A 9,768-nucleotide genomic window follows, 5' to 3' on the forward strand; every position below is an offset into this window, starting at 1 on the left:
GGCCTTCCCATAGACAGTAGCTTGAGCAATGAGGAACTCAGAGGGAGACCTTGAATTCCACCTTTGGTAGTCATATGAGCACCAAACAGAGATTCATCTATGTGCAACATGTCAGCTATCTCTTGAAAAGTAGGAATACTCTCCAAGACACTGAACGACAACTGGTCTAGAATAGGTATACCCACAAGATAGGCATACTCCTCAAGCGTAGGCAAAAGCTGGAAATCCGGAAACGTGAAGCAACGGTACAAGGGATCATAGAACTGCACCAATACACTCATCAACCCTTCATCCACCTGAGTAGTCAGAAGAGGAAGAAGCTTCCCAAAACGAGCCTTGAAACCCAAGGGATCTAGTACATAGGATGTCAAATTCCTTAACTCTTTCAAATCTGGTTGCCTGAAGCTGTACTTCTTTGTATTCCTTCTTTGTCTTTCCATGTCTGAAAATTTTGCAAATAAACCCCCTTAAGTTCCTTGAAAATTTTCTTCATTATTGATGATATGGATGCAAATGGGTGCATGAATGCATGAATGCAACAATCACACTCAAGGATCAAGCAAAGCACACCAAACAAAGGTCATGGCATGGATCATGTTATCCTTAATATCAATCATCCATTTTGGTGGATTATGGTTTACACCTTATCAACACCCAAGTTCCATTGATATTAAGGATTCATGAACGGATCAACCATGAATCAAGGGTTTGTTGTGAGTCACGAGCATGGAGTCTCGGTTAAAAACCACCCAACGGGAGCGTACTAGGGTTTAAACCTGCCAAACATGTTCTACAAGAGGTTCCCATAGTCATCATCCCATCTTTCGGATATTATTGGAGAAACGACTACTCGTTTTCCAAAAATATTCTCAAGAGAGGCTCTTATGAGTGTAGTATCGCGTAACAATCGTATCAAATCTTACACTTGAACGACTTTCGCACTACATCCTAAAAATAGGCCAAGATGGGCTTGGTAAACTAAGGTCCTTGGCTTCTAAGGTCTATATTGGAAAGAGTAATGTCTAACCACAACTTACTTGTGTGACATTATTGATCCCAACATGACCTCCACCAAGTGAATGGACTTGCAAGTCAACTTGCTAAGGAATAACTCCACACAAGTTAACAAGACTACTCCATTCTCCTATCCTAAGTGCACTCGAGTCCGGGGACATAACTCATCTCACAAAGATCACCAAGCATACAAGGAATTAATATTCAAGCAACTCAATCATTACATACAATACAGTAATCCCAAATTGCACAAAAATATGTCACAAAACAAATACAATACAACAAGCATGAAAAGTTGGCAAAACCCACTAGGCAAATGCTCCCCAGCAGAGTCGCCACTTTTCTGTAACGGGGTATTCGTTACCATTAGAGATATTGACTAAATCCAAGGTAAATCATACAAAGTCGAGTCGCCACTGCACTTCTATTTATCCAAAGGAATGGTTAGAAAGCGAACAAAAACCTAATAGTTTTAACAAAAACTAGTAAAAGAAACAGAGATCTGGGTAAGGGGGTTGGTTATGTAATGGGAAGGTGTTAGGCACCCAAAACATCCTAGGTACTCCTAGGGAACCCTTTTCATACTTGTTGCAAAGGTTGTTTGTTTTGTGAAAATTTATTTGTGCAAACATGATTGAAGAGATGAGAAGAGAATATACAAGTTATTTACATTTTGTGTTTGGATGGGTAAACCCATTGCCTACGTACCATCTTATAAAAGATTAGGATCAAAACCTCGTAGTTCGGGGTAAAAATCTCAAAACAAGTTGGTGAATTGATTGGTCCAAAATCCTTAAGGTCTTTTGTTATCAACGGGAGAAAAACTCAACCAAACCACAAATTCACCATGTGAGGATAGCTTCAACATGCTAGTGAGGGGTTAACCCTATAATAAGCATGGAAGACTCATTGTCCATCACTAAGGATATAGGTGAGCATTACATCTACCACAAGGATAACTCAAACCTAATAGCTAAAGGTTATGAAAGATTTTGATTAAGGAAGTGGCCATTGGAACCACAAAAAGAAATTTGAATGGGTTATATTTACCAATTAGAAGTATATACAAAAATTGTCAAAGTTGGCTTAAAGGTTCAATTCAAAATAAGTATTGTGAAAAGAAAGTTTGAAAATCAAAAGCATAAGGCTTAGGTTTCTAATGTTTGAAAGCAAAGGTTAAATGTTTGCACAAAAGGGTTTGGCATGGGTTAGAGTGGAGAGATGAAGAAGAAAGGCTAAGTCCTAAGTAAAACAAAAAAGAGAGAAGGGAAGAGAGAACAAAACCACACAAGGAGTTCCTCTCTTGAGATCATATTGATGATCCAAGTAGCTCTCATCCTTTGGAATAAGCAATCACAAAGCATAAGCAATCAAACAAGTCTCATAAAAGATCCTCAATGTCTTGTGTCTTTCACTTTGGATGAACATGGTAATGGTCCTCCAATTAAGCTCAAATGGCAACTCCTAGCACAAAAGCACACACATCAAAAGTTCCATGAAGTAAAACAAGAATGGACAAAAGTGAGTTTAGAGATTTGGTCCTTTTAATCCATCTTCAATCATTAAGGCCCATTTACTCCAATTTTGCATAAGGAAGGTCCTAGAATCTAAGTCCAATTCTCCATTCTTTGCATAGGCAAAGTCCTAGAAACTAAGTCCATTTCTTTGCATTTGGTTCACAACAATCACACAAAACACAAGCACAATAATAATATATACACAATTATGTGCTTAAGTGAGCAAAAGGCAAATGACATTAACATAAACATGTGCTCAAGTGAGCAAAGAGAAAAGCAAATGGATAATATGTGCAAGAATAGTAAATTGCATAAAAGTAAATTGCATAAAGTAAATGTTAATTGTCAATAGTTAGTGTTAGTAGTTAGTGTGCCATAAGGCAAATTTAGCGCTATGTTAAACAATCGTAATTGGACTTATGTAGGCAACAAAACAAGTTAGGAGTCTTGATTAGTGAACCAAGTCCCAACAACTTGCCATGCCAAAAAGAAGAAGAGAATTGATCTTGTATTGGTTTAAGCCTTTTGCATGATTTAAAAGACAACCTATCCTTAATGCAAAGCCATTCACTTGATCAAGATGAATTAGATTTGAATCAAGGAAGATTAAATCTCCCTAACCAATGCTAACTTATCAACCTTCAACTCATTGATCAAAAGGAAAATGAAGAAGAAGAAGAAGAAGAGAAAGAAGAGAAATGGAAAAGGCAAAATTAAAGTGCATTAAATGAAATACAATGTACCAATCCTCATATGTTGACCAATAACATTGAAAGTCAAGGTCAAACAATCAAAAATAGAAGTGAGATGAAGATTGGTAGTCAAGGAATGAATAAAATATTTTTGGCATTTTTTAATATTTGAAATAAACTTGAATTAAAAATAAAAGAAAAGGTCAAACTTCAAAATTACTTCAAATCTACCTTGGAAGGTCCAAGTAATTTATCCCAAGTTTAACAAGGTCAAACAAAGTTTGACAAAAAATTTCATCATTTTTAAAAGCCAGAAACTATTTTTAATCAATTAAAAATGAATAAAAATAACCTAATTGAACTAAAATCTCAAATAAATCTCAAATCAATTCAAAAATTGATGAGAATATTTTTCATAAATCTATCATCATTCAAATAGGTTAGATAAATATTTTTGCATTTTTTGAATATCAAAAACTATTTAAAATGAATTAAAAATAACCAGAAAAGAGAAAATTCACAAAAAATATCAAATGACAAAATAAAAAAAATTAAAAATCAGAAATAGAAACTAGAATTTATTTGGGAAATAATGCAATTGGTCCCATAATTTTTGGATTAAAAATGAAAGAGATATTGATTTTTGATATAAAAGGAATATCAGAAAATAAAAATGCAAAAAAACATGGAGCGTTAGATCTGAGCTCATTAATTGAGCTGGCAGATCACACGCTCCAGAGATGCGCGCATACCATATGCCTTGGTCAACTGAAGCGCATGATGCATTTAAAAAGGTCATAACATTGGACGCATGGGATCGAATCTGGAAACACCATCACACGGTTCAGATTAAATCTGGCAATGAAGCAGCCACCGGAGCCACCGTCTTCTCCGGTGAGCATGCAGTTTCCGGCCAGATTTACAGAGATTCAAACCTTAATCAAATCGTGCGATCTATACATCATTAGAAAGTTGGGGTGATGTACATCATCCCTGTACCATCCATTTTCATTCTAGATTTCTATGGTTTGAGTAATCAGAAGTTGAAAAATCTGGTGTTCATCATGAACTCAATGAATTTCAGAAATTAAAAGCATAAACATGGTGCCTCTATTGAGGGGACTTCAGCTAACACAAGATCCAAGCAAATAGGTCCATGAATGATGAGAATCGAAGAAAATACCAGTTGGAGTGTAAGCTTGAGTTCTGGTACTTTGAGCACGATGCCTTGCTTGCTTTGCTAAAACAGAAGTTCAATGAGATGAATGATGAAGGTTTAGAAGCTTAAGATCCAAGAATTCAACCAGATGAAGTTGAATTTTGGATCTGAATTTTTTTGAAGAAAATGCAATTGCTTCTTTAGTAATGGCTATGGAGAGAATTCAGCAGCATTTCAGGTTGAATCAGGCGTGTGAAATGAATGGAATGAAGTCTCTATTTATAGAGAAAGTGGCGAGGAGAATGTGAGTAATCCGTGTGCATGGCATGTGAAGCTTCATTGCATGGGCTTGCATGATCATGCACAAGGCCCAAAAACAATGCCAAATGAACTCTGAGCATCAGCCAAATGAATTTGGACGTGTGACTTGCAAGGCAATTGCTTATGTACCAAGATTTCAAGTGAATTCCTCATTTGTACCTAAACATTCATCTCTCCGAAAGTACCATTTAGAAAATCCAAACATAGGCATGTGGGTAATGGTTGGAAAGGTCTTTGTATAAGGAACAAATGTTATGTTGGACAAAAACTCATTTGAAGTGTGGAAATTTATGAAATTTGAGTTTAAAGTGAAAGGTGCATGATATGTCAAGGCAAGGTTTCTAAAATTGGCCAATTTTCAAGCCCTTTTGTGTTGATGATGCAAACTTCAAATGGAAAAACCTCCAACATAAAAGTTGTATATATTTTGAAGACAATCAAAATGGAGTTAAATTTTGCATCATTTGGATTTTTTATGAAAGAGTTATGGGCACTTGAAGTTGGACTTTTTTGCCTTTTAATGCCTTTGGTCAAAACGGACCTATAATGTCTTGCATTATCACATGTATTTCCTTTGAGATTTTGAAATTTTGTTCAACATAACATTTGAATTATACATCTTAAGCTTTCTAATTCATTTGATCCCACCTCAAAATCATAACAAATGAATGAGTTATGTCCTTGGGAAGTTGACCCATAATTAGGGTTTCAGTCAAAATGACCTATAATGTATTGGAGTGGCATATGGTCTTCCAAGCTTCAAATCAATTTTTGATCAACATGAAAGTTTTTCATATTATCCTTAAGAATATTGTTTCTTTTGGAACCATCTCCATTTGACCAACACATAAAAAGTTAGGTCTCAGTGCATTTCAAAATAGTTAGATGAATTGACTGATCAACTTCTCAAGTCCACAACCCATATCTTGATGAATTGATGATTGAGGAAACTCAAATAAGTTCAAATATGCATGAAATGAATATTTAAAAAACTTCCCTTGATTATGTTTGACCATGGGCTGAGGTTGCTTCATGAGCAAGGCATTGTGATCCACAGATGAATTAGGGTTTCCTTGAAGAACAAGACCTCAAACCCTTTGACTTGATTTGATAAAAATGATGAATTGAGGTACTAGGGAGGCATATTTGATGGATGAGAGCTTTGGGGACCATTACCATGCTTGCTTTCATCTCCTCTTGACCATGTCTTTGTACCAATGATCTCTTAGAAGCTTTGGACCTTGTGATTGCTCAGGCTACAAAACAAAAGATGTTAGTGACATATTTTTGTGCTTTTGGTTATTAAACAAAATGAGATAAGCAATGATATACAATTCAAGCATGCTTGGTGATCTCAAACCACTCACAAGAGGTCCCTCCCAAAGGCAAAGGGAACCAAGATGCTAATGATCCTTGAGGCAATGCAAATGCAATGTTATGATGCCATGAGGGATCTTAGGGACAAAATTGGGGTCTTACACTTTCATTTTCTCTTGACCAGGTCTTTGCACATAGGATCACCTAGAAGCCTTTAGACCTTGTGACTGCTTAAGCTACAAACAAGAGATGTTAGTGACATATTTTTGTGCTTTTGATTGGTAAATAAAATGAGAAAAGCAATAATATACAATTCAAGCATGCTTGGTGATCTCAAACCACTCACAAGAGATCCCACCCAAAGGCAAAGGGAAACAAGATGCTTATGATCCTTGAGGCTATGCAAATTCCATGTTACGATGCCATAAGGGATCTTGGGGCCAAAATTACTGTCTTACAGATGCCCCTATTTAAGGTCATTCTAGCCGGAGAAGTGAAGGTTACAATCTTCGTCTCGACGAGGTAGAATGAGCTTAAATAATAACAAAGAGACAAATTTTGGTCCCTAAGAGACCTCATGATGAAAATGTATGTATGCAATAGTATAGTACTCTGTGGGGATATGTGTCTACAAAGAAGAAAAGAAATCCGGAGAAACTGACGATCCATATGAGTAATTCACTCCATGGGACAGAGACTTTGGGACTCTTATGTGGACAGAAAAGAAGATAAATTGCGTGAGCAGGTCACGACTTAGAACTTGCTGAGACCCGAGAGGAATTCCAAGAGAATAAATCAACGGAAGGACTCGAGATGACTTAAAGATGCATGTATTGGGGAATATGCCAATACAGCCAGATTATCCAAAAAGGATACCTCAGATAAAAATCCGGACTCAGGCTGGGAGAATCCACTAAGGGACTCCGCTGGGGAAAAACCACAAAGGACCTTGATGAGGCAACACCAGGGCGAGGTATTACCGGTTACTGGGTAATAAGCTCAAAGAGACATGTGATCCAAACACCGGTATGATGGTGGAAGAACAACATACTCGGGGAGAATGAATATCTAAGACCGGTATAAGGGTGAGAGATATCAAACATCCGAAATCATCTGAGGAAAACCTAAAAAGGTATACTTTAACTCAGGAAATATGACTCCACAGAGGACGAAAAATCATAATAGAGAGCAGATAAGAAGGAACACCAGGCATACCGGTTACTGGGCATATAATAGGTGACCGACCAAGCGTGAATTGAGGAACATTTCCAAGACACTCATCATCCAAAAGAGGGCTAAAAAGCAGAATCGATTATAGGATGGGCATTCGATTCCACAAAAAGGGATACGAATCTTGCTCGACTGGGGAAGAACAAAAGACTTCAAGCAAAGAGCGCATGAGATATATTATCTATTACCGTCAGAACATAGATAACATACTCGCATGGAAGATTATCCACAACCAGTTACTGGGTTAATAAAGGATGAATCGACCGAAAGGAAAGGGCATCGGGATACCAAATACTAGGTATAAAATAATGACCAATCACAAAGGGAGAAACAATCATTGCCGACAAAAGGCAAATGAAAGATGACCTGCTGGGGATACATTGACAAAGGCAACGACCCGGGAGATATATCACCGGCTACTGGGCGATACACTCAAAAGGTGAAGATAACCGTCAAAGAGGGAATTACATCTACCAGATATTGGGTAGAAAACCACGGAAGAGTAACCGTCATCGGTTAGGATGAACAAAAGGTTAACTTTGCAGGGGGATAAAATAGGGTTTACAACTACCCGTATGAGGGTAGAAAACCACAAAAATAGGACTTATAACTATCGGGTAGAAGGCTAAAGACTCCGCCTGGGAAAAGATGGACAATAGCTTGTTAGTGAGCAATCATTCATCTAAACTACGAGGAAGATCAGGGAAAAACACCAGAAACCAATCTAGGGAAAAGAACTAGATAGGCATGACAAAACAAGACTCATCCCTACGAGGATATAACTCAGGGGGGTTCCATCCCAGTATATGTGTTGGGAGGGAAACAGAAACAACCATCATCCACGAGGACATAACTCAGTGGGGAATATGGAAGGCAGGATAAACACTTTCTGCTTATGGGGATGACTCTACATGGGGAGATCAGACACAAACATCTGCTTGGGGAAATATTTTACCAACTAGCAGGAGATAACAAACAAAGATATATGGCAAAGAATACAACATGAATATTTGAATGTAAAAAATATGCATATATGCATGGTTTATGTATGATGAATGCTAACAAAACAGACATATCTAACACAAACAGGTCCAAGAATTAATAAACAAAAATCCGGTACTACATCTCAAGAGAAAGCCCGGCCCAATGGAGATCACCCAATCTGATGGGGGCAAGAGGTACCAGGAAATAAAGACTTCTGCAGGCGAAGTATTTCTTGACTACATCTGAATTTACAGGACAAGTGAAATCCTCCCCATCCATAGTTGTAAGTCTCAAAGCACCGCCTGAAAAGGCTCTCTTAACAACATATGAACCTTCATAGTTTGGAGTCCACTTTCCCCTGGAATCGGGCACGAAAGACAAGACTTTTTTGAGCACAAGGTCACCCTCTCAGAACACACGAGGCTTGACCATCTTATCAAAGGCTTTCTTCATCCTTTGCTGATATAACTGACCGTGACACATGGCGGTCAATCTCTTCTCTTCAATCAAATTCAGATGGTCGTAACGACTCTGAACCCATTCAACATCAGTCAACTTGGCTTCCATCAAGACTCTCATTGATGGGATCTCCACCTCTACTGGGAGCACAACCTCCATGTCGTAAACAAGAGAGAAAGGGGTTGCCCCTATTGAAGTGCGAACAGATGTATGGTATCCATGCAAGGCAAATGGCAGCATCTCATGCCAATCCTTATACGTAACAACCATCTTCTGGATAGTCTTCTTGATATACTTATTGGCAACTTCAACATCCCCATTCATCTTGGGTCTGTAAGGAGAAGAATTATGATATGCAATCTTGAACTCGCTGCACAGCTCTTTCATCATCTTGTTGTTCAAGTTAGATCTATTGTTAGTAATGATCTTGTCTGGCACACCATAACGGCATATGAGTTGATTCTTGATAAACTTCACCACCACCTGCCGGGTCACGTTTGCATATGACGCCGCTTCGACCCACTTGGTGAAGTAATCAATTGCTACGAGAATGAATCTGTGACCGTTGGACGCTTTCGGATCTATCATGCCAATCATGTCAATTCCCCACATGGAGAAGGGCCATGGTGATGAAATCACATTCAGAAGTGTTGGGGAAATATGAATCTTATCCGCATAAATCTGACACTTATGGCATTTCTTCACATATTTGCAGCAGTCGGACTCTATTGTCAGCCAATAGTAGCCTGCTCTCAACATCTTTCTAGCCATAGCATGTCCATTGGAATGAGTACCAAATGAACCCTCATTGACCTCAGTCATTAGCATATCTGCTTCGTGTCTATCCACGCATCTGAGCAGAACCATGTCAAAGTTTCTCTTATAAAGCACATCGCCATTGAGGTAGAAACTGCCTGACAATCTCCTCAAAGTCTTTCTATCTTTCAGAGATGCCCCACGCGGGTAAATCTGGCTTTGAAGAAAGCACATGATATCATAATACCATGGCTTATCATCTTGCACCTCTTCTACTGCAAATACATGAGCAGGTCTGTCCAAGCGCATCACAGTGATA

This window comes from Lathyrus oleraceus, chromosome 6, assembly GCF_024323335.1.
Source record: "Lathyrus oleraceus cultivar Zhongwan6 chromosome 6, CAAS_Psat_ZW6_1.0, whole genome shotgun sequence".
Classification (NCBI taxonomy): Eukaryota; Viridiplantae; Streptophyta; class Magnoliopsida; order Fabales; family Fabaceae; genus Lathyrus; species Lathyrus oleraceus.